At 47.1% G+C, this 25,394-nt stretch overlaps 1 long non-coding RNA gene across 1 annotated transcript; it reads left to right on the forward strand.

The window, feature by feature from the left end:
- Nucleotides 1-9,550: 9,550 nt before the first annotated feature.
- On the forward strand, nt 9,551-19,859 carry LOC139153332 (uncharacterized). The gene is made up of 3 exons (XR_011556795.1): nt 9,551-9,695; nt 18,807-18,942; nt 19,772-19,859. It is a non-coding gene; the product is annotated as an uncharacterized lncRNA (long non-coding RNA).
- Nucleotides 19,860-25,394: the final 5,535 nt, after the last annotated feature.

Genomic DNA, 25,394 nt, shown 5'->3' on the forward strand with positions numbered 1-25,394 from the left:
TGCAACCATTAAAATATGTATCGGTTGCCAAGCTCTTCTCCTGGGTCCCGCCAAACGACATGGTTTAGTCGACGGGACCTGGAGAAGGCCAACTCTGTGGGACCTAACCGGTCGCTGGGATTCGTGCGGCAGAAGGCGGTCCTGGAGATATTCTGATCCGATGCCATGAAGGGCTTTGTAGGTCATAACCAACACTTTGAATTGTGACCGGAAATTGATCGGCAACCAATGCAGACTGTGGAGTGTTGGTGTAACATGGGCATTCCTTGGGAAGCCCATGATTGCTCTCGCAGCTGCATTCTGCACGATCTGAAGTTTCCAAACACTTTTCAAAGGTAGCCCCATGTAGAGAGCATTACAGTAGTCGAACCTTGAGGTGATGAGGGCATGAGTGACTGTGAGCAGTGAGTCCCGGTCCAGATAGGGCCGCAACTGGTGCATCAGGCGAACCTGGGCAAACGCCCCTCTCGCCACAGCTGAAAGATGTTTCTCTAATTTCCTGCGAGCTAATAGTTAATTTGTTACTTTGACAGTTTATTATTATGGTGATCTATTTCCTGAGCTGTGTCTCCTCCATGTATTCATGTTGTTCAAGAAATTTGAACAAATGCCTTAACAGATGGTCCACAATAACCTCACTTAACCATCAAGTCCATCTTGAGCAATGTGGCTTTTCACTTAAATTCGAAAAGAAAAATATAAAATAAAATAAAATAAACCAATTTAATATTTATTTTAATATTGAACTTTTAAAATTAATTTTTTAATCCTTTCTGGATTTTGTTTTTCATTTCATTTTTCATTTTGTATGACCTGTTCAGTCAATTAATTTAAATAACTCAGGGAAAAACAACCAACAGCAATTAAATTCCCGACTAATATCTATCATAAAGCAGATGAAGAAGGAGGTGGAAGAAATGGCTAGAAGTATTGTCAGTAATCAACTTCATCATAAAGTCAGCCTTTCTATATTAGCTATAAGAACAAGTAAACATTTATTTATTTATTTATTTGTTTGTTTGTTTGTTTAATTGTTTGTGTTGTGGTTCCGTCTGAGGCCCCTCCGGGAACGGCTGACCTTCTGTCGGTTTCCAGCTCAGAGGGAGAGGCTGAGGAACAGGAGGTGCAGACAGACGAGGAGGAGGAATCCCAGGCTGAAGAAGAGGGAGGACAGCCAGAGTCCCACCAGGGGGAGCTCTCCCCAGCAAGCAGCCTGGATTCCTTAGAGGAAAGTGCACAAGCCATAATTGATCTGCGACAACGAAGAGCTACTCAGAGACGGAATCAATTGGCTAAATACTTTCAGCATTAAAGTGGCAACAGCTGGGTTTGGGTGTGGTGCTCTTGGGAAAGGCTAAAAGGCAGACCCACCCTTCCTGGCTTGTGGAGTTTTATCTTTGAGAGTCGTGGGACCTGACTGTGAACTTTGGCGTCTTGGAATCCTGGTTTGTGCCTTTGACTATTGAAACCTTGGGGGGGGGGGGGGGTGCCAGCAAAAAGCTTGCTGTATTGTCTGGACATCAGGACCCTGCTGTACCGTATTATATCCTGTCTGTTGGGAAGAACAGGTTTTCCTCTGTGCTTATTTTTTCCAGTTATAAAATACTTTTGGCTTTTACCAGAGTGTCTGGCTGTTTTTTCCAGTTGGTGTTGAGGTCTGGGGGAACCCAGACAGAACAGTTTGTTTATTCAACTTCTGTGCCACCCAATCCCAAAGAACTCAGGGCAGCTTATAATAGTATAATAATTACAAAAACAATAAGAAGTCATGGGGGAGTTAAGATATTCCTCCCCCCTAGGCCAATACAAGTTATGCATGGTATGTTTGTGTATATGTTTGGTTTTATTATAAGGGTTTTTAGTTGTTTTATTAATTGGATTTCTACATGCTGTTTTTATCATTGTTGTTAGCCGCCCGAGTCTGCGGAGAGGGGCGGCATACAAATCAAATCAAATCAAATCAAGAAAGAAAGAAAGAAAGAAAGAAAGAAAGAAAGAAAGAAAGAAGAACTAAACTATAAAATCTTAATTAAAAACCACAATAACTAGCCTTTCAACATGCATACGTAACATTCATACAATGGCCATGATAGTTGTTAAATTCATGGGCCCTAGGTCTGCCAGCAAAGCCAGGTCTCAGCAGCCTTACAAAACGCCAATAGGGTGGGAGCAATACGGACCTCAGGGGGAAGTTGGTTCCATAGAGCTGGGGCAACAACAAAGAAGGCCCTCCCCCGCGGCCTTCTTAATGCACATGATTTTCTACCAAATATCTATGTTACATTAATATTCTCCAAGAAAAAAAATATGCAAGTATGTTTTATGATTTTTACAATCTGCCGACTGTCCTGGTGACCAAGTCAATGATTATATACTCCTTAAGGATAGATGTTATGATCTGCCCAGTTCTAAATATGATTTTTTTTTTGAAGAATAGGAGAAATTCTACAGTTGTCTATTTTTCTATTCACAAAAAAAGAATTGCACGAAAGGAAAAGTTATACAAAGTATTTAGTTTATAAGAACAATATCACTTTTAGCACACAAAATCAAAAGAGCTTCTCATTGCAAAATTTAGGCTTAAATTTAATAAGAAAATTTATATTAAAAAATTAAATATTAAGAGCTCCAACTAACCCAGGATATATTTAGCAAAACAAATGAGAATGACACCCAAGGCTAGGCCACTGGAATACCCATGGTCAGGATATAATGCAGTAAGATAAGAATGTCACCCAGGGGTGAAACTACCGCAGGACAAGATAAGATAGCTACGACTATGGAGAGAATTGTCATGCTGACCCTTTGGAATATAGAATAACATAGAAAATGACTTAGAATAAAGTGGAGTGGGGTGGGATTATTAGGCCTGTGATGTATAGAAAGTATAAAATGTATGGTTTGTAAAATGTTCTTTTGCTCTCCTTGTGCTCAATCCAACTTGGGAAGAGACTTGAAGGCAGCTTTTGCAAATGCTTTTCTCTTTCAATAAACCATTGAATTGTGAACCAGATTTGTCTCTGTATTGTTCTGTCTGGGTCCCCCCAAACGCCAACACCAACCAAAAAGAGTATCCAGACACACTGGTAAAAAGCAAAGGCAGTTTATATAATTGAAAGCAAACACAGGTAACAAAAACTGTTCTTACAGACAGGAACACTATGAAGCTTCACAGAGGTTTCACGAAGGCCAGGCAATAAAACAGGATTCTTGCTGGCAAAAACAACGCTGGAGATAATAAACCCCACGCTTCCCCCAAGTCTTCCAGACTTCTAGGCCACAAGCCAAGATCAGAGACGCCAAGAATCGAAGAAAGGTCACAGGACTCCCAGTTGATAACTCTCCACAAGACTGTAAGGGCGGGCCTGCCTTTTCAACCCTGCTGAGGAGAACCACACCCAAACCCAGCTGTTGCCAATTCAGGGATGGAAATACCTTTCTAATTGGCCCTGTCTTTGAGCTGCACGTCGCTGCCTCATGTCTATTATAGCCTGTGCGTCTTCATCCAATGAATCCAGGCTACTAGCTGGGGAGAGCCCCCCCCCCGGGGGTCTCAAGCTGCTCTCCCTCCTCCTCTTCCTGACGTTCCTCTCCCCCGTCTGCCTGGTCCTCCCCCTCCTGTTCACTGTCCTCCTCCTCTGGGCATGGATCCGGCAGAGCTCCAGCCGGTCCCTGAGGAGCCTCAGGCTGAATCACAACATGTATTGTGAGCATTACTATCTTATCTCACACCGGTCACCCCTAATCCCAGGGTCTTGAACCACTTCATGCACAGCAGAGTTGTTTTCTATGATTGTCAGTGGAAGTTGACCACAGAACTCATTGAAAGTGACTTTTACTCATGCTCTTCCCAGTACTGGAATTTTCTTCCCTTGGAAATAATTTAAGGTGATGTTCTGTGGTATGAGGGGTTTTTTTCCCTATGGTCGGAATAATATATAATAATATTGCATTGGCAGTTCTGTGTTAGCAAAAACTTCAGAAGAGAAGGATTTAGGGGTAGTGATTTCTGACAGTCTCAAAATGGGTGAGCAGGGTGGTCGGGCAGTACGAAAAGCAAGCAGGATGCTTGGCTGCATAGCTAGAGGTATAACAAGCAGGAAGAGAGAGATTGTGATCCCCTTATATAGAGCGCTGGTGAGACCACATTTGGAATACTGTGTTCAGTTCTGGAGACCTCACCTACAAAAAGATATTTACAAAATTGAACGGGTCCAAAGACAGGCTACAAGAATGGTGGAAGGTCTTAAGCATAAAACGTATCAGGAAAGACTTAATGAACTCAATCTGTATAGTCTGGAGGACAGAAGGAAAAGGGGGGACATGATCAAAACATTTAAATATGTCAAAGGGTTAAATAAGGTTCAGGAGGGAAGTGTTTTAATAGGAAAGTGAACACAAGAATAAGGAGACACAATCTGAAGTTAGTTGGGGGAAAGATCAAAAGCAACGTGAGAAAATATTATTTCACTGAAAGAGTAGTAGATCCTTGGAACAAACTTCCAGCAGACGTGGTTGGTAAATCCACAGTAACTGAATTTAAACATGCCTGGGATAAACATATATCCATCCTAAGATAAAATACAGGAAACAGTATAAGGGCAGACTAGATGGACCATGAGGTCTTTTTCTGCCGTCAGTCTTCTATGTTTCTATGTTTCTGTAAGGCTCTTCAGTGTCTGCCATGACATGATGGCGAAGAAAGATCCTGTGTCCAGTCCCGTACTGCAAGGGGTTCCTTCTATGTGAAATGTAATGTGGTATTTCTCCATGCACATGTTTCAGAATGCTCCAAAGTCATCTGAGAGATTGGGATGCTAGGGAGTGGTTTGGCTATCTCTGCAGGCTTCAGCTATGTGAACCTTTTGCTGTCCCTTGAGACAAGTGGCCTCTTTAAAATAGCAGGCCATTCTAGCATGAAAAGCCATTGAGCCTGCACAATGGGGCTGTCTAAAGACATTGTCCTTAGAGCTTACTCTTCCTTCTGTCCGCAGGCGGTGCATTGCCGATCAGTTTCTGGTCACAATTCAAAGTGCTGGTAATGACCTATCAAGCCCTACATGGCATCGGACCAGAATATCTCCAGGACTGCCTTCTGCCGCACAAATCCCAGTGGCCAATTAGGTCCCACAGAATTGGCCTTCTCCGGGTCCCGTCAACTAAACAATGCCGTTTGGCGGGACCCAGGGGAAGAGCCTTCTCTGTGGCGGCCCCGGCCCTCTGGAATCAACTCCCCCTGGAGATTCGAATTGCCCCTACTCTTCCCACCTTCTGCAAGATGTTGAAGATCTATCTTTGTCACCAGACAAGGGGGGAATAACTATCTTGTCCCCCCAGCACCACCTTTTTTCTGACTGTAATATATGAGAATGGTATGATTGTGCAGTAATGATCATTTTTTAATATTTATGGGTTTTAAATTGTCTTTAACTTATATTGGATCTGTTATTTGTATATTGTATTGCTGTTGTTGTGAGCCGCCACGAGTCTTCAGAGAGGGGTGGCATACAAATCTAATAAAACTTAAACTTCTTCTTCTTCCCATTCCTCATTGTATTTCTGGATTTCCATTGACCAATCTGGTTCCCTTTGAGTGCCATATACTGTGCTTGCCTTTCAAATGTTGGCTGCAGAGATATCTGATGATTCAGCACTCCAGGTCTCTTTGACCATGTCCTTAAATGTAACTCCTTTATAAATTAGCAGTTTCTTTTCCAGGGTCAGATTCCTCATTCCCTGGATGACTCGATCCTTCATCATTTCCTTTGGGTTAATAAACTTGCATTTGGTTGTGATTTCTCACAACTTTGCCATGAAGGAACATTTGAAAAATAAACATGAAGAACAGTTGCAGGAACTGGGTAATGTCTAGTTTAATGAAAAGAAAGACTAAGGGAGACATGATAGCAGTGTTCCAATATCTCAGGAGTTGCAATGGGTGGAACTAATCAAGGAGAGAAGCAACTAAGAACGAAGGAGAAATTTCTTGACAGCTTGAACAATTAATCAGTGGAACAACCTGCCTCCAAAAATTGTTTTTAAAGAAGATGTTGCATAACCATTTGTCTGGAGTGTTGTAGGGTTTCCTGCCTAAGCAGGGGGTTGGACTAGAAAATCTCCAAGGTCCCTCCCAACTCTGTCATTGTATTATTATATAAATTTTAATAATTTTATCAACGGGACACTTGAAGGGATAATGTGCTAGTATTCTAAGAAGGCTGCAGTGGCCTAGTGGTTAAGATGCTGGGCTTGTCAACCAAAAGATTGGGAGATGAGACCCAAGTATTTTATGGTGTGAACTCCCATTCTCGCTCCATATTCTGCCAACTTTGCAATTCGAAAGCATGCATTGCTAGTAGATAACCCAGTATCACTTCAGCAGGAAGATAATAGTATTCTGTACTGGCTATGGAAGTGTGACATGAGCACTGCCCCCTAGCGTTGGACAGGGCTGGACAGAGGACACCTTGAACAACATCTATCATAATTCAAATTGAATAGATACAGCTCACTGCCTTTCTGTTCCAGTGTCCTAATCCAATTTCTCTGTTTTAAGACTTTGAATTAGCTTCAAATAATCTGAATTCAATCCTCACAACAGAAGCACTTTGAAGAGGGATTTTTTTCAGAGGTTGATTGTTCAGTTGTGACAATCAACAAAGAATGTTCTTTCTGCGCCAGCTCGGGAAGCTCAAACTGCCCAAGGAGCTGCTGATACAGTTCTACGGAGGAATCATTGAGTCTGTCATCTGCACCTCTGTAACTGTTTGGTTTGGTTCTGCAACCCAACAACACCGACACAGACTTCAGAGGAGAATCAGAACTGCAGAAAAAACAATTGCTGCCAACCTGCCTTCCATTGAGGACCTGTATACTGCATGAGTCAAAAAGAGGGCGGCGAAAATATTTACTGACCCCTCACATCCTGGACACGAACTGTTTCAACTCCTACCCTCAAAACCTCGCTACAGAGCACTGCACATCAAGACAACTAGACACAAGAACAGTTTTCTCCTGAACGCCATCACTCTACTAAACAAATAATTCCCTCAACACTCTCAAACTTTTTACTAAGTCTGCACTTCTATTTCTATAGATTTTTCTCATCATTCCTATCATCCTATTCCTCCCACTTATGACTGTAATTTGTTGCTTGTATCCTAAGATTTTTATTAATATTCATTCCTTATTTGACCCCTATGACAATCATTAAGTGTTGTACCACATGATACAAATGTATCCTTTTCTTTTATGTACACTGAGAGCATATGAACCAAGACAAATTCCTCGTGTGTCCATTCACACTTGACCAATAAAGAATTCTATTCTATTCTAACTTGGTATTTTACCCAAATGTTTTTCCCGGTAAGAAAGACCAACATATTGAGAAAACATGAGAAATGTACAAATATCAATATAATCTCATGTGGTCTCTCCATTAAAGTTGACAAAAGAGCCAAAACAAATGTGAAGCAGTGCACACAGTCTCTATAAGAGACTTTTCTACGTGAAAAAAGTATTTATCAATGGCTTGATCAACAGAATATATTTTGCCATAAATTATGCTACCAAACAGTATCTAGTTCATAAGTGTGCAAAACTGTATCATGTTTGATATGGTCTCAGATTAATCTGAAGTCAGCTGGTGATCAAGCTTTAGTTTGTGCACACATTTGCTTGCTTAAACATGGCTTGTTAAATAACTCTTTCATTTTACATAAAATGCTAATCAATAATTTGCAAGTTATGATAGTAGATTCACACAAGATCCTAAATAGCAATCAAGCAAACTAAATTTTAACCTAAAATTAATTAAAATTGATGAAATAATGGAATAACAGAGTTGGAAGGGACCTTAGAGGTCTTCTAGTCCAACCCCCCTGCATAGGCAACTAGAACAATCACTCAAGTATCCTGAATGTTTATGCATGTACCATGTTTAACGGAAAACTTGCTGAGAAGGTTGTTTGCAAATTTGGTCCTCTAAACTTTTCTACTATAGCAATTCTCAACCTGGGGGTCAGGACCCCTTTGGAGTCAAACAATGGTTTCACAGGGGTCGCCTAAGACCATGGAAAAAGACAAATTTCCCATGGTGTTAGGAATTAAAGTTTCTATTCTGCGCCTTGGAGCATATTTTTACAATCCAACCAATCAGGTGTTTGCAGTGGGAGTATCCCTCTGACTTTCCTGCCAATCAGCTTAAAGCTCTGTTGGGAGAATTGGTGCTAGACTTGTGGTTGAGGGCCACCACAACACGAGGAACTGTATTAAAGGGTTGCGGCATAAGAAAGGTTTAGAACCACTGCACTACAGGACGGCTGGATGTGGAAAATGAACTCTTTCCTACCTGCTTGATCCTCATTGGGTTTAAAGTTTAAAGTTGGATCCTACAGTGAAATCATGCACATAAACGCCCATTCCCGAAAATGTTGTTACTTATTTATGCTTTTACTCTGTTCTCTGACCTATAAAGCCCTTCATGGCACCGGACCAGAATATCTTCGGGACCGCCTCCTGCCGCAAGAATCCCAGCGACCGGTTAGGTCCCACAGAGTTGGCCTTCTCCGGGTCCCGTCGACTAAACAATGTCGTCTGGCGGGACCCAGGGGAAGAGCCTTCTTTGTGGGGGCCCCGACCCTCTGGAACCAGCTCCCCCCTGAGATTAGGATTGCCCCCACCCTCCCTGCCTTTCGTAAACTCCTTAAGACCCACCTTTGCCGTCAGGCATGGGGGAACTAAAACACCTCCCCCTTGCCCATGTTGTTTTGTTGATTGATTGACTGTGTGCCTGTTTTTTATATATACTGTTTTTATGAGATTATTAATTTAAATTGTAACTGGATGGGTGGGCATTGGATTTGGTATTGTGTACTGTACTGTTTTTTATTATTGTTGTGAGCCGCCCCGAGTTTGCGGAGAGGGGCGGCATATAAATCCAATAAACCTAACCTAACCTCTATTTGGGGTGGTGGTGGTGAGCTCCTAAAAAATACAGAAAAAGTTAGGGTTAGGGAGCAGAAAGGAATAAAAATGACAGCCGTCTGGGGAAAAAATCCATTACAGGTGTTTCCCAAAAATAATCGGACGCTCCATCGGCACGGATGCCACGAAGAGCGGAGCCAACCGGAGGACACCTGCAAGCCCCAAACCCCCGGACTAGATCATGTGCAGAAGACGCATCTAACCGCCTCCTGCCCACCACCCACATTCCTCTGATGCGCACCGATCGATCTAAGGAGCTGCTGATCCAGCCTCCCGCCCACCCCGCGATCCTCAGAGAGAGTGAGCCAGGCCAGCCGCCCCCTCCCCAGTGCTGGAAGAGCCCCCGTCGCTCCTACCCGGCTCCCTCCTCCACCACCCCCCTCCCGGAAGGGAAAACGAGGCGGGCGCTTCCCGCCCGTCTTGCGGGAGGTGCGATTCCGTGCGAAGGGTGGGAGGTGGTTACAAAGAGAAAGGGGAGGGCGGCAGAGGGGGCGACGGGGAAGCCTGGCTCGGCACGGACGTCGTAGCAGACAAGCGTCGGTGGGGAGAGTGGGTAAAAGGCAAGCGAAACTACAAGCCCTGGATCCCTGCTGCGGCCGCCTCGGTCCCTGTCGCAGGAGACCGGCTCAGGGGAGGGGCTGGGTAACCTTCAGTTCGCTCGCTCCCCGCCGGGTAGACGGCCCGTTCCTGCAACGCGGTGAAGCCTTTGGGTAAGCGCTCTGTCAGGCTGGCTGCTGGCTGGAAGAACGGAAGGCCAGCTAGTGGCTCTCTGTCCTCTGCCATCACAGAGTAAAGTTGGGTGGGAAGGGAGGAAGGATTCCCCGAAAGAAGCCTATGAAAGACAGTTCCATAGGCGCTTGTTTCAGAAGGCGATTGGACTTTTTTTTCCTTTTGAAGAAGTTTCGCTTCTCATGGGAAAAGCTTCTTCAGGATAGTGGGGAATGCAAGGATTTATATTCCTTGCAGGCAGCTGGTCATTGCTGGAGAGACGGAGTAACGACACGGACACCAGAGCTGGATTTAAAATTGGGTCATTTTTATTAACATAAATTTGCATAATTTATTCAAATACTTTGCATAAATTAGCATAAACAACTATGACCCGGAACTGGACCTGCAGGGTCAAACAAATACTTCCGGGGCGGAAATGACGTTATGCCAGTAAACATTCCTGGGCAACACATGGGCGTATCTCGATGCAAGGTCCAGGTGAGGGCCAGGCCGTCACCTGTGACCTTTTCTGCCATGCTGTGCATGAGGGGGGTCCCACCGGCTAACCCGAATCGGGGAATTAAAGGTGCAGGACCCAAAGACAGGTTCCCCCCAGCTGCTCAGGCAGAAACTCCCTCCATGAGCTTGCAGAGAACCTGTCAATCATCCCCAAAGATGCCCAAGGGAGAACGCGCGGTTGCTAAACCACCCAATTTTCCGCCCCTAACCTGCCTACCCAAATGACCAAAGGTAAGCCAATTAACCTAATTAATGCAAGCACCCCCTAACCGCACAGCCATCACCTCAGTGTGGAATGGGCGAAAAAACAGCTCAGCTAAGAGGCAGAACTGCAAAAAATTCCCATTCGGCCCCCTAAGGGCGACCCCTAAGCACACTGCAAAATAGTGGAGGGCGGGCGGGTGTCTGCTTTGTAGCTTGGTCCGGGCGAAAAGGAAGAGCCCCGGGCCTGCTCGCCCTTATATAGGGCAAGCAGGCCCCGCCCGGACCAATCAGGGGCCTGACCAATCAGGCCCCGATCTCCCGAGCGAAGTCTCGCATCGCGAGACTTCGCCCGGGATCCAAGATGGCGGCCGCCATGAGGGACCGTGTCTCCCGGTCCCTCCAGCAAAGCCTGCCTGCCGGGTAAGTCCGGCGCTGTCATTGCTGGAGAGACGGAGTAACGACACGGACACCAGAGCTGGATTTAAAATTGGGTCATTTTTATTAACATAAATTTGCATAATTTATTCAAATACTTTGCATAAATTAGCATAAACAACTATGACCCGGAACTGGACCTGCAGGGTCAAACAAATACTTCCGGGGCGGAAATGACGTTATGCCAGTAAACATTCCTGGGCAACACATGGGCGTATCTCGATGCAAGGTCCAGGTGAGGGCCAGGCCGTCACCTGTGACCTTTTCTGCCATGCTGTGCATGAGGGGGGTCCCACCGGCTAACCCGAATCGGGGAATTAAAGGTGCAGGACCCAAAGACAGGTTCCCCCCAGCTGCTCAGGCAGAAACTCCCTCCATGAGCTTGCAGAGAACCTGTCAATCATCCCCAAAGATGCCCAAGGGAGAACGCGCGGTTGCTAAACCACCCAATTTTCCGCCCCTAACCTGCCACAGGAGCGGGGGTCAGATCTCTATCTTGGCCCCCCGACTCCCCCCTCTATCTGCGCCAGCTCACGCAGAGACCGCTGCAGGTCCTGTAAGAAGATGGCGTTCCCCTGGTCAGACAGGTGAACGCCATCATCACGGTAGAGCCATGGCTGGTCTATTGATATAAGGGGATGAGGTATTACTACTCCACCCAACCCTCTAACTGTTTTACCCATAGCCCTATTCACCCGTCGCCTAGCCCGGTGAATGGCCCTAAGGGGAGAGGCGTCCCTCCAAACAAGCCTAGGTAATAGTTCTGACCACACCACTTGCGTGGTGAGCCAGACCTCACGAAGCCTTCGCAGGTCTTCGCGTGCCTGGATGATCAGCGCCAGGCCTCCCAGTATGCACAGGTCATTGCCACCTAAGTGCAATACCAGCCACCTGGGTGCGGCCACAGGACACTGCCCACCCAACCCCACTTGGGAACGACTCCAGGAGCCGCCCCCCATATTGCCGGGCGCAGCCACCAAAAGCTGACCGCCCAGCCACACCGGTAGGAGACCCTCCCACCGCATACCTCTCCGGCCCAACCAGGCAACCCTGACCCACCGCCCCAGGGACGGCTGGGTCCCGACAGCGCTCCTGGCCGCCAGGCGGCCGGCCCAGCAAATCATGCTGTGGCCACACAGCAGCGCCGTCGGTGTCACGTCAGCCTGGGGACCCGCAAGAGGAAACACACGCAGAGAGGTCACCTAGCCTAAGCCCTGCCTAGGATCCTCAGCGGGCCTAACATAACCCAAATATGCCGCTGACCGCCAGCGGCCGATCACCCGAATCCAGTGGGCCGGGAAACCAGAAAGTGCCGTGCTAGTGGCGGCGCCGATACGGAACGAACGCGTTCCATAACCGGCGGGATCCGTGCCCACCTGGGCCAATGCCCTGGGTACTAACGCACAAAAGTATAAACGGGTCAGAAGGGGTACCGTCCCAATGCCTAGACGGGTATCCCAGACCTGATCCCCGCAGAAAACCAAAGCTGTAGGGCGGCCACCGTACACACCGATTGGTCGGCGGCCGCACTAAGGTAGATGGTAACCCCTCTGCGTAACTGATCTGACCCAGACCGCCTTACCACAAGGGACCCCCCCCTTGTCTAACGGCCAGATCAGCGTGCTGGAAGGCACGGAGCGAATTGCCAGCCTGAGATGAGGCCAGGCCTCGCTGGCCCCAAGGGCCCCAAGCATGACACCAGTCAATGCCCCAAAAAAGACGGGCCTCTTACAATGAGGAACACAGACTGCCAAAAACCACGTTGATTAAAGCGCAGCTGCTCCACCGTCGAGCCTGACGAGTGTCACCAGGGGCCCCCGCTCGCTCCCTCGTACGGCCTTCCAGCACCTACCGGGTGCAAAGTCACCCGAAAAAACTGCAAACCTCCCCGCCTTGTACAGAAAGGCGAGGCCGGCTAACCAGGACCGGATCATCCTAACTGACAGGCCACGCCGCCCAAGCTGGACGCAGAACCCGGCCAGGCGCTATACAGGGCCGGGCCAGCTAAGCTGGTAACCCCAGCCCTGCCTGAAATCCCCAAACTCCTTGCCCGCACGCTGGTGTGCCCCAAGGTGCCGGGCGCCACAGACAAGGGGATTGCCCGGGATGCCTAGCCTCTCCACCACTCTGGATCCCTCCCAGACTCCAGAGGTGGCCGGGAAACTCCTCTGGCAACTCTCGGGCCCACGGGGCCAGGGTCCGAAACTTGGACAACTGACCACGGGACAAGGCATCAGCGACCCCGTTATCCAACCCGGGGACATGCTTAGCCAAAAACAATGCGTTTAGAGCCAAGGACCGGTGCACAAAATGGCGGACAAGCCGCATGACCCTGTCGCTCTTTGAGGACAGGGCATTTACCACATGGACAACCGCTAGGTTGTCACACCAAAAGTGCACCGTCTTGTCCCTAAACTGCTCCCCCCAAAGCTCTAAGGCCACTATTAAGGGGAAGAGCTCCAGGAACGTAAGGTCCTTAACCAACGAAGAGGCACTCCATTCCGGAGGCCATGCCGACCAGCACCACTGGTCACCTAACACTACCCCGAAACCACAAGTCCCCGCGGCGTCAGAGCAGAGCTGCAACTCAGCTTCCAACAGAAGCTCGTGCCTCCAGAAAGACAACCCGTTAACTCTATCCAAAAAGTCCCGCCACACGCCGAGGTCAGCCCTGACCCCAGCGCGAATGCGGGTACGATGATGGGGCAAACGGAGCCCCTGCATCGCATCATACAACCTCCTGGAAAAAGCCCTTCCAGGAACAACTACCCGACAGGCAAAATTAAGGATGCCTGCCAGTTCCTGAAGCTGCCGTAGGGTCACCTTCCGGCAGCCCAGAACCTCATCAAGCTTCCGCTTAATCTTTACCAACTTCTCTAGGGGCAATCTGGAAGATTGCTCCTCTGAGTCCAATTCAATACCCAGAAAGGTAATCCTGGTGGCGGGGCCTTCGGTCTTCTCAGAGGCTAAAGGCACCCCTAATTGAGCACAAAGGGCTTCGAAGTCCCGCATCAAAGCAAAACATTGCTCCGAATGCGCAGGCCCCGCCAAAAGGAAATCATCAAGGTAGTGAACGACCGTACCCAGGCCACTTTGCCTCCTGAGCGCCCACTCCAAGAAGGTGCTAAAACTCTCAAAAAGAGAGCACGAGACAGAGCACCCCATGGGCAAAGCTCTGTCCACGTAATAGCCCCCCTCGAAATGAAAGCCCAACAGCTCAAAGTCGTCTGGGTGTATGGGGAGGAGCCGGAATGCCGACTTAATGTCGCATTTACCCATAAGGGCTCCCACCCCACACTTCCTAACCATAGTCACGGCTGCATCAAAGGACGCATACCGGACTGAACACAGCTCGTCAGGAATGAAATCATTCACTGACTCCCCTTTTGGAAAAGACAAATGGTGAATCAACCTAAATTCACCACTCGCCTTTTTGGGGACCACACCTAAGGGAGACACACGAAGATTCGGGAAGGGCGGCTCCGCAAAGGGCCCCAGGACCCTGCCTTCGGCAACCTCCTTCCCAATCTTCTCCCTAACAACGTCCTCATGACCAACAACCGACCTAAGGTTGTCAGACATGAAGGCCCTCCTAACACCCTGATAAGGGATCCTGAATCCCTCTGCGAAGCCTAGCAAGAGAGCGGCCGCTCTCGAGCGAGGGTGGTAGTCTCCCAACCAACCCTCGAGAACCCCCAACTTAATTGGGCTGGGCCCCTTTTTCCCCAGCAGGCGGGGGAGGCTTTGGGGGACCCGAGCCTTTCTTTTCAATCCCCTTCTTGGGGCGGGGGCACACGGCTGCGGAATGGTTTCCCCCACAACTTCCGCAGGCGTGACGAAACCTGCAAAAGGGGCGAAAACACGCCCCCTTTGCAGCGAACTCGTGACAAATTAAAGAGGCACCCTTACTAACGGCACCCGCCACTGCCTTTGCCGGCGCGGGCGTCGCAGGCTCCTCCTCCATAAAATGACCGCTATCGGTCCTATCACAGCCCTCCTTCCCTGACATATGAGTGGCCTGGAACCACAGGTCCGGAACCACCATATTCCAAGGCAAGTAGGGTTCATGGGCAATGCGCATACGGAAGCCCTTGTCATAGTGCCTCCATATGGTCCCCCCATACTCGAAATGGGCCCTCGCTATCAGGTCGATGTACTTCAACAAGGCAGCGGCCCTCTCCGGCTGTCTCTGAATGACCACCGACGCAAAGGTCAGAAATGCATACAGCCACGAGCTGAAGCATTTCGTGACCTTTGTCTTTTTCACTTTCTCCCCAGGGACAATCTCCTTATCTTGTTTAGGGACCTCCCTATTCAGGAGGGAGAACAAATCAACGTATTCCCCCCGCCAGATTGCCTCCTTAACTGAGGGGTGCAGATGGTACCCTAAAGGAGTGGCGGGCAACCCACAAGGGATGGCCCCAGGCTTGATGCTGGCGAACGGGTCCCACACCGTGGTGGCCCCCGAGCCCAGCACCCCAAGCCCTGGCGGGTACATGAATGGGACCGGTGGCATAATGGCCGGTGGAGGAGGAATCCAACCCCCCACCCCCGCCCCAGGCGGGACAGGCACCCCCAGCGCCCCCGCTGGCGGAGCCGGCGGGGACCAAACCTGACCGCAGGTGCCTGCAGCAGCCCCCGTGAAACTGTTGCCACCCCCCATAGCTGGCGGGATGAACCCGGGACCCTGTATGGGCAGGAGCGGGGATGTGCCTGTATGTGGTGCAACCTCACCTGCCCCGTAAGGGGTAGAAGACATCCACGGTGGGCCCATCCTGGATGGGCCCGGGAAGGATGGCCATTGCCCCGTCTGGGCCATCTGTCCAGCGTGGCCCGTCTGACCGATGCTGCCCGCCTGTCCGGTGCCCGCCATCTGTGCGTCTTGGGCCACTTGCCCTGCTGGGGCCGACTCCTCTTCGGGGTCTGCGCCCCATGCTGCGGTGGCAGCCGAGGAAAGCCCCTCCGGGCCTGCCCCCGACCGCCACCTCTCCAACTCGTCGAGCCGCTCCAGTACCCTGGCCCAGGAGAGAGAAGGGGACACCGCGGGTTGAGGGACTGTGGGTGCAAACCCAACCACCCCTCCCACCGGGATCCCCCCCGGGGGCCCCTCAGCCGCCGCCCGAGCCCGGGCAGACGGCCTGGCAGCCCTCCTAGGCCGCACCACAGGTTGGGCCGGGAGAGCCTTAGCTGGCCGCTTCTTAGGGGCCATTACAGACAATTAAATCTATTTTTTACCAAAGGGGAAAGTAGAGAAAACCCAACAATTAACCCTGGCCTGCGTTGGCAAAAGCCTGCCTGGAGCCGCAGGCCTCCGCAGGAAAAACCCCTACAGGAGGCTAATCCCACCTCCCCCTGGGCACAAGGCCCGACCCTAGGCCTTTATCCCAGGCCTCGAACCAAAAAGGGGAAGGCGAGTATCTTTTTTGTGCCCAGAAGGCAGTACCCCCACCACCCCCCAAAGGGCAATGAGGCTCCAAACCGGAGCGGAGTCCAGCCGATGCTGGCTCCGCTATACGCAAGATGAGGCTCTTCGCAAGACCGCAGGCCATAAAATGGCGCCTCGCACGAGGTCGCCACTCAAAATGGCCGCCGGAGCAGACAACCGAATGTCTGCTTTGTAGCTTGGTCCGGGCGAAAAGGAAGAGCCCCGGGCCTGCTCGCCCTTATATAGGGCAAGCAGGCCCCGCCCGGACCAATCAGGGGCCTGACCAATCAGGCCCCGATCTCCCGAGCGAAGTCTCGCATCGCGAGACTTCGCCCGGGATCCAAGATGGCGGCCGCCATGAGGGACCGTGTCTCCCGGTCCCTCCAGCAAAGCCTGCCTGCCGGGTAAGTCCGGCGCTGTCATTTATATCCTTTTAAGAGGGACCTTGAAGCATTTGGAGGTATAGAAACATAGAAGACTGACGGCAGAAAAAGACCTCATGGTCCATCTAGTCTGCCCTTATACTATTTTCTGTATTTTATCTTAGGGTGGATATCTGTTTATCCTAGGCATGTTTAAATTCAGTTACTGTGGATTTATCAACCACATCTGCTGGAAGTTTGTTCCAAGCATTTACTACTCTTTCAGTAAAATAATATTGTCTCATGTTGCTTCTGACGTCAGATTGTGTCCCCATGTTCTTGTGTCCCCATGTTCTTGTGTCCTCATGTTGCTTCTAACGTCAGATTGTGTCCCCTTGTTCTTGTGTTCACTTTTCTATTAGAAACACTTCCCTCCTGAACCTTATTTAACCATTTAACATATTTAAATGTTAATGCATCCACTCCCCTCAGGACACAGTTGAATATCCAAGTACTGTACTTCAATAACACTCCAAGGGGAGTTTTAAAAGACAATTGTCAGCATAGCAAAATTTATCTTATTTCCAACAAAAATGGGTAATAAAAGTTGTATAAGAATTTTGTTTTAAATTTAGTTAATTTGAAAGGATGCTATCATATTTTTTCCTTCTTTGATTAACACATTTTTATGCTTGGATGATGGCTCCTATTTATTTATCAACTACTTTTTATTTATGCTGCCGTTCCTCATTATTTGTTCCTTGTGATGTGATATACACTGAAAGCATGTAATGCAAATAGATAGGAGCCGCTGGGATGGGAAAATAGCAGGTTTTCCGTGTTTTGCCCTATGCTTTATGCTGCAGAAGGATTTAATTTACATGATATGACCATGGAAATATCTTTGAACAGCTACTGGGTTAAAGAAATTGAGGTTAAGCACTATCCCTAAAGCCGGCTATGTCAACCTACAGAGAGAGTCAACCTACAGAGATTTCTTTATCAACAATAACCCCAGTCTCATTGGCAAATCCAGGCCTTCAGAGCCTTGCTAAAGTGCCCCATTCTAATCTCTGCAGGGAATGGTGTTCCAAAGGGAGGGAGCCATTAAGGAATCCCACTAGATGACCTGCAACATTCCCTGTCTCCCTGCTATAGTGGGTCAGGTAAATGTAACTCAGAAGAGTTGGTCCTTCAGATACTCTAGTCCCAAACCATGTAGGGCTTTAAAGATGACAACCAGACACAATTGAATGAAAAAATAATAATCACACTGGGATACTTTAGATCATGCAAAATGCAGCTGCGAGAGCAGTCATGGGCTTTCCCAAAAATGCCCATATAACACCAACACTCTGCAGTCTGCTTTGGTTGCCGATCAGTTTCTGGTCACAATTCAAAGTGTTGGTTATGACCTATAAAGCCCTTCATGGCACCGGACCATATTATCTCAGGGACTGCCTTCTGCTGCACGAATCCCAGTGACCAGTTAGGTCCCACAGAGTGGGCCTTCTCTGGGTCCCATCAACTAAACAATGTCGTTTGGCGGGGCCCAGGGAAAGAGCAAGTCCGAGTCCGCGGAGAGGGGCGGCATACAAATCTAAATAATAAATAAATAAATAATAAATAAGAGCCTTCTCTGTGGCGGCCCCGGCCCTCTGGAACCAACTCCCCCCAGAGATTAGAATTGCCCCCACTCTCCTCGCCTTTCGTAAGCTCCTTAAAACCCACCTCTGCTGTCAGGCATGGGGGAACTGAGATACCCTTTCCCCTTAGGCCTTTACAATTTATACATGTTATGTTTGCTTGTATGTATGATTAGTTTTACAATAAGGGTTTTTTAGTTGTTTTAGTATTGGATTTACATGCTGTTTTTTATTGTTGTTGTTAGCCGCCCTGAGTCTACGGAGAGGGGCGGCATACAAATCCAATAAATAAATAAGTAAGTAAGTAAGTAAGTAAGTAAGTAAGTAAGTACGTACGTACGTACGTACGTACATACATACATACACATTTACAATAATCATCGGTCCTGGCATCACTATGATTTGCTGGAGATATTGCTGAATGCATACACAGGGAAAACAGAGAATAAAGCTGATACATTTGTTAGGTTTCCTGATCATCCCCAGAAAAGGCTGTGATAATTACTCTTGCCTCTTCAGAAGTCTTTTGAAGGCTGCCCCAGATGTCTATTTTGCTAGAAACACTATAGATGACTTTTAATCAATTGTGTGAGAAGAAAACACATTACAAAGCAAATATGGAGTTCCACCTGTGTTGGGTTCCCATAACCTTAAGGTAAGCATAAAACATTTCCCAAGGGTATATATGGAGGGCGTGGTGGTTATTATTTCTTAAGTCTGGTTATTCTTTTTTCTTAGTTTTACCTAAATAATGTTCTTTCTTACATTTACTTTACTATAATTGAGATACAGCACTCACGGGCTGTGGCGACAAGCCTAATTTATCCTTCTGGCTAGCAACCCACCCCTGGGTATATACAATCTATTTTCCTTAAGTTCTCAGACCAGAGAGATACAGATGCTACATTATGTCGTTCTCTCATATATAGATTTGACTTTCACTTGGGTAGGTTTCTTTTTCTTTCTTGGGTAGGTTTCTTTTGCATATAAGTAGTCCTGGACATATAATCATAATTTGAACTAGAATTTCTGTTGCCAGGCAAGGTTGTTGAGTTTTACCTAATTTATTTATTTATTTATTATTTTTATTTATTTATTTGTTTGTTTATTTGTTTATTTATGTATTTATTTATTTATTATTTTTATTTATTTATTTATTTATTTGTTTATTTATGTATTTATTTATTATTTTTATTTATTTATTTGTTTGTTTATTTATGTATTTATTTATGTATTTATGTATTTATTTATTTATTTATTTGATTTTTATGCCACCCTTCTCTTTAGACTCAGGGCGGCTTACAACATGTTAGCAATAGCACTTTTTAACAGAGCTAGGCTATTGCCACCACGATCTGGGTCCTTTTACCATGGTTGCTAAGTGAATCATTGAAGTAAAATGAAATTTTATTTATTTATTTTATTTATTAATTAGATTTGTGGTTATTAAGTAAATTCATCTTTCCCAATTAATTTTGCTTTAGAAGTCAGCTGAGAAAGTTGCAAATGGTCATCGCAATAAACTTGATGTGCTGCAAATGTCAGAAGTAGATGCTGGTTTCCAAATGCCCACATTTTGATCACATGACAGAGGAGATGCTGTGGTTATGTGTTGGGACTGATTGTAAGTCAATGTTTTTCAAGGCTGTTGTAATCTCAAACAAATGAATGGTTATAAACCAAGGATTACCTCTAGTATATATATACTTCCTTTGTAGTATTTTTACTTCTATTCTCCTTATGCCTCATTAATTTCAAATAGGGAAAAGAATTAATTATGATTACAACCCGACAAACTGCTGCTGTCAGTTGACAGCAGTTCCTTAATTATATTGCAAACAGGTAGCTGTGTATCATTTGCAGTTTTCCTGTTTTAAAAAAAAGAAGCAACAACACAGAGAGTTGGTGACATTTCTGTTGCATGGGAGACAAGTTGTTTCTTCATCCAACTCTTGGTTTTAAATCCTTAGATCCCACTCTAACCCTCTTCATAAATTCATTCTCATATCCCAATATTTCTTATATGGACAATGTACTAAATCTTCCTACAAAATATAGTATGCCTATTGAAATTTCATTTAGGTGGCACCGATGCTTCTAGTTGAACAGATACTTCTAATTACAAAATATATTTTGCTCATTAGGTTTGTATGTTGTGGTGGCCATTAAACAAAACAGGCTCATTTAATGACTCCAAGACTCTTTCTAATGTGGATATTAAATAGAGCATTCAATAGGGAAGGCCATTGGAGGTCCAGGCCTATCAGCTCTAGGCCACTGAAGGTGTTCCCCAGCTCCCATGCTCTGCTTGATAATTCTTCTTGGATCACCAGAGATCTTTTCTCACTCCATCGGATCCACATAGAACTTAATAACTACCAGCCAGTCTCCAACCTTCCCTTTATGGGGAAGGTTGTTGAGAAGGTGGTGGCGTTCCAACTCCAGTGGTCCTTGGAAGAAGCCGATTATATAGGTCCTCAGCAGTCTGGATTCAGGTCTGGCTACAGCACGGAAACTGCTTTGGTCGCGTTGATGGATGATCTCTGGTGGGCCCGGGACAGGGGCTTGTCCTCTGTCCTGGTGCTTCTTGACCTCTCAGTGGCTTTCGATACCATCGACTGTGGTATCCTTCTGTGCCGGATGGAGGGGTTGGGAGTGGGAGGCACTGTTCTCCAGTGGTTCTCCTCCTACCTCTTCGGTCGGTCGCAGTCAGTGTTAGTGGGGGGTCAGAGGTCAACCTCTAGGTTTCTCCCTTGTGGGGTGCCTCAGGGGTCGGTCCTCTCCCCCCTGCTATTTAATATCTACATGAAACCGCTAGGTTAGATCATCCAAGTGCATGTGGTGAGGTATCATCAATACGCTGATGATACCCAGTTATACATCTCCACCCTTTGTCCAGTCAACGAAGCAGTGGAAGTGATGTGCCGGTGCCTGGAGGCTGTTGGGGCCTGGATGGGTGTCAACAAACTCAAACTCAACCCAGACAAGACAGAGTGGCTGTGGGTCTTGCCTCCCAAGGACAATTCCATCTGTCCATCCATTACCCTGGGGGGGGGGAACTACTGACCCCCTCCGAGAGGGTTCGCAACTTGGGCGTCCTCCTCAATCCACAGCTGACATTGGAACATCATCTTTCGGCTGTGGCGAGGAGGGCGTTTGCCCAGGTTCGCCTGGTGCACCAGTTGCGGCCCTATTTGGACAGGGAGTCATTGCTCACAGTCGCTCATGCCATCATCACCTCGAGGCTCGATTACTGCAACGCATCTACATGGGGCTACCTTTGACAAGTATTCGGAAACTTCAGATCGTGCAGAATGCAGCCGTGAGAGCCATCATGGGGCTTCCAAGATTCGCCCACGTTTCTTCAACACTCTGTGGCTTGCATTGGCTGATGATCAGTTTCCAGTCACAATTCAAAGTGTTGGTCATGACCTTTAAAGCCCTACATGGCATTGGACCAGAGTACCTACGGAACCGCCTGCTACCGCACAAATCCCAGCGACTGATAAGGTCCTACAGAGTTGGCCTTCTCTGGGTCCCGTCGACTAAACAATGTCATTTGGCGGGCCCCAGGGGAAGAGCCTTCTCTGTGGCGGCCCCGGCCCTCTGGAACCAACTCCCCCCAGAGATTAGAACTGCCCCCACCCTCCCTGTCTTTCGTAAACTACTCAAGACTCACTTATACCGCCGCCCCGAGTCTTCGGAGAGGGGCGGCATACAAATCCAAGTAATAAATAAATAATAAATAAGTTGAGACACCTTTCCCCCAGGCTTTTTTATACTTTGTTTTATGTTTGGTATGAATGTGCTGTTTGGTTTTCAAAATAATGATAGGGTTTTATATGTTTTTTAATATTAGATTTGTTCCACTACTATATTTTTTTTATTACTGTTTGTGAGCCGCCCCGAGTCTTCTGAGAGGGGCAGCACACAAATCTAATTAATAATAATAATAATAATAATAATAATAATAATAATAATAATAATAATAATAGATCAAATTCCCATTCCACCCTTTTCCTCACGCTTTGAAGAGCTTCGAGGCCTTCTAGGACACTTGAACATATTGCTTCAGAGGTTTCAGAAAGGCTGGGCCGATCATGTTTGCCAAGCGGAATGGGCCATTTTGTCCCTCAACCAAATAGTGTGATTCTGGAAATAGTTGACATTTTACCCCACTGCACAAAATGAAGGCCAGATCTACCCCAAGGATGCATGGCCTGCCTTTCTTCCCCATCATGAGATACAGATTTACCAAAGGTGAGCAGCATGTGGGAAACGGCAGGGGAGGGAATAGGGGTACTACAGCAGCCCTGTGAGTGGTTGTGTAGGTAAACAATGGCAGGGAAACTGCGGGACGGATGGAGAGAGCTGTTAGCATGGCTAGAGTTAGTCAAAAGTACAAGTGACTGCAGAAAGCACTACAGTTGCTGTAATTTTGAAACAGGATCATATGCAGCTTTTGGGAGTGGTCTGTCATAACTTTGAACTGCCATTAAATGATCAAATCATACCTCAAAGATTACTTGGGGTGATAATTGGAACAGAGAATTTGAAAATGTTAATTCTGTGGAAAATTGCAGGAAAAGATAGGGATAACCAAGTGTCCCGCCTTGCCTTGTTTGAATATTAACTAAATCTATAAATTTAGCTAAAAATTCATAATAGAAACATAGAAACATAGAAGTCTGACGGCAGAAAAAGACCTCCTGGTCCATCTAGTCTGCCCTTATAATATTTTCTATATTTTATCTTACGATGGATATGTGTTTATCCCAGGCATGTTTAAATTCAGTTACTGTGGATTTATCTACCACGTCTGCTGGAAGTTTGTTCCAAGGATCTACTACTCTTTCAGTAAAATAATATTTTCTCATGTTGCTTTTGATCTTTCCCCCAACTAACTTCAGATTGTGTCCCCTTGTTCTTGTGTTCACTTTCCTATTAAAAACACTTCCCTCCTGGACCTTATTTAACCCTTTAATATATTTAAATGTTTCGATCATGTCCCCCCTTTTCCTTCTGTTCTCCAGACTATACAGATTGGGTTCATTAAGTCTTTCTTGATACGTTTTATGCTTAAGACCTTCCACCATTCTTGTAACCCGTCTTTGGACCCGTTCAATTTTGTCAATATCTTTTTGTAGGTGAGGTCTCCAGAACTGAACACAGTATTCCAAATGTGGTCTCACCAGCATTCTATATAGCGGGATCATAATCTCCCTCTTCCTGCTTGTTATGCCTCTAGCTATGCAGCCAAGCATCCTACTTGCTTTCCCTACCGCCTGACTGTACTGTTCACCCATTTTGAGACTGTCAGAAATCACTACCCCTAAATCCTTTTCTTCTGAAGTATTTGCTAACACAGAACTGCCAATACAATACTCAGATTGAGGATTCCTTTTCCCCAAGTGCATTATTTTACATAATGTTCATAGGACATCAATAAATTAATTATAACACTACATATTTCCTATATTATCTCTCAGATAATATGCTGTGACTTCAAAGAAGATTTTTAAAGACTTCTGAGTTTTCAAAAACTTTATTTTTTAATTATAACTTTTGAATAACCAAGCAATTTTATAAAGAGAAAGCACAGAAATTGATCCGGCACTTTTGGATAGTTTATAACAACTCTGCTTGACATTTTTAGAACACATTCAGTCCATTTGCTTGGTCCAAAATCCATCTTGCTTGAAACTATGTACATCATATATACAATCAGTTAAACTCTTTTCACTACTTTGGGGTTTTTCAAAAACTTCCTATAGTCTATCCTTACTAAACAGAATCCACAGAACACAACAAAACTAAACTAAACTAACGAATACACTGTTTTGAAATAAAGTCATTCAGCAGAGACATTTGATAGCATGCAAATTAAAGAACAGATACAGTTTCAGAATTTTTTTCAGTTAAAAAATCTGATTATTCAAGTTGCTAGCAAAAGAACAGAATGTTCATTGTTCCTGTAAAAAAGGCACTTAGATTGGAGACTGGAGGAATCAAAGCTGACTTTAAAAAATCAGTTTGGTTTCACAAAAAGGCTCTTCAAATAACAAGAAAAGCTTGTCAAGTTTCATGTCAAAAGCTCAGTGGCTAGGCAGACTAAAGATAGACAATATTTTGGAACTACCTTGTAAATAAGTATGTTAAAGCAAAATGCAGCAGTGCATAGCCTTCCTTTGAAATAATGCATATCTGTGTATGTCAAGTGTTGAACACTACTTAAAGATTCCCTTTCAGTAGCATCATTGTGACACATTTGAATTAAGAAATAATAATAATAAAGTTTCACATAAAGTAGTACCCCAACATACGAGCTAGGAGGGGAGAGACCGCCCCCGCCCGGGAAACCGGAGCATCCTTCCCCTCTACGCACTTTGCCCTGCCTGCCTCCTGGCTCAAGCAGGTGGCGGCAGGCCGCCTTTGGGTTTTCGGCTGGGGGGGAGGGAGTTAGGAAGGTCTTCCTGCTCGCCTGTCATTCTGCATGCCTGTCAATCTTGTGTGCGCCACAGAACGGGACGCTCGATCGGCGGTCGATCCGCTCGATCGGCGGTCCCAGAGAGGCAGAAGCTGGCGCTGGCCTGCTGTTTGTCCCCCGCCGCCGCCTGCGAGCGCTCTGCCAGGTGGTTCCCCACACTCCGCGCCTCCTTTGTCTCTGGGTCTGCGGAGGGAGGGAGGGAGGGAAGCAGAGCAGGGCGGCAGGCGAGGCGACTGCCTCTCCGCTCGCCAAGCAGCGTGGGGAAGGAGGAAGAGAGAAGCAGCCGCTTTCCTGCTTCCCTTCCTTCCTTCCCAACCGGCCTCTCCAGGGCAGCGGCGGCTGGTTCCCGGCATCCGGCGGCTTTGGAAGCGGCGAAAGAGGGCGGGCGGGCAACGGCGGAAGGCGAGAGGTGCTGGACAGCGGGTTCTGAAGCAGCGCTGGGCGAAAGAGGCCCGCCCGCCCTCTTTTGCCCAGCGCCGCTTCGGAAGCCGCTGCCCAGTGCCTCTCGCCTTACGCCGTTGCCCGCCCACCCTCTTTTGCCCAGCGCCGCTTCTGAAGCCGCCGGACGCCGGGAACCAGCCGCCGCTGCCCTGGAGAGGTCGGTTGGGAAGGAAGGAAGA

This window comes from Erythrolamprus reginae, chromosome Z (genome assembly GCF_031021105.1).
Source record: "Erythrolamprus reginae isolate rEryReg1 chromosome Z, rEryReg1.hap1, whole genome shotgun sequence".
NCBI lineage: Eukaryota > Metazoa > Chordata > Lepidosauria > Squamata > Dipsadidae > Erythrolamprus > Erythrolamprus reginae.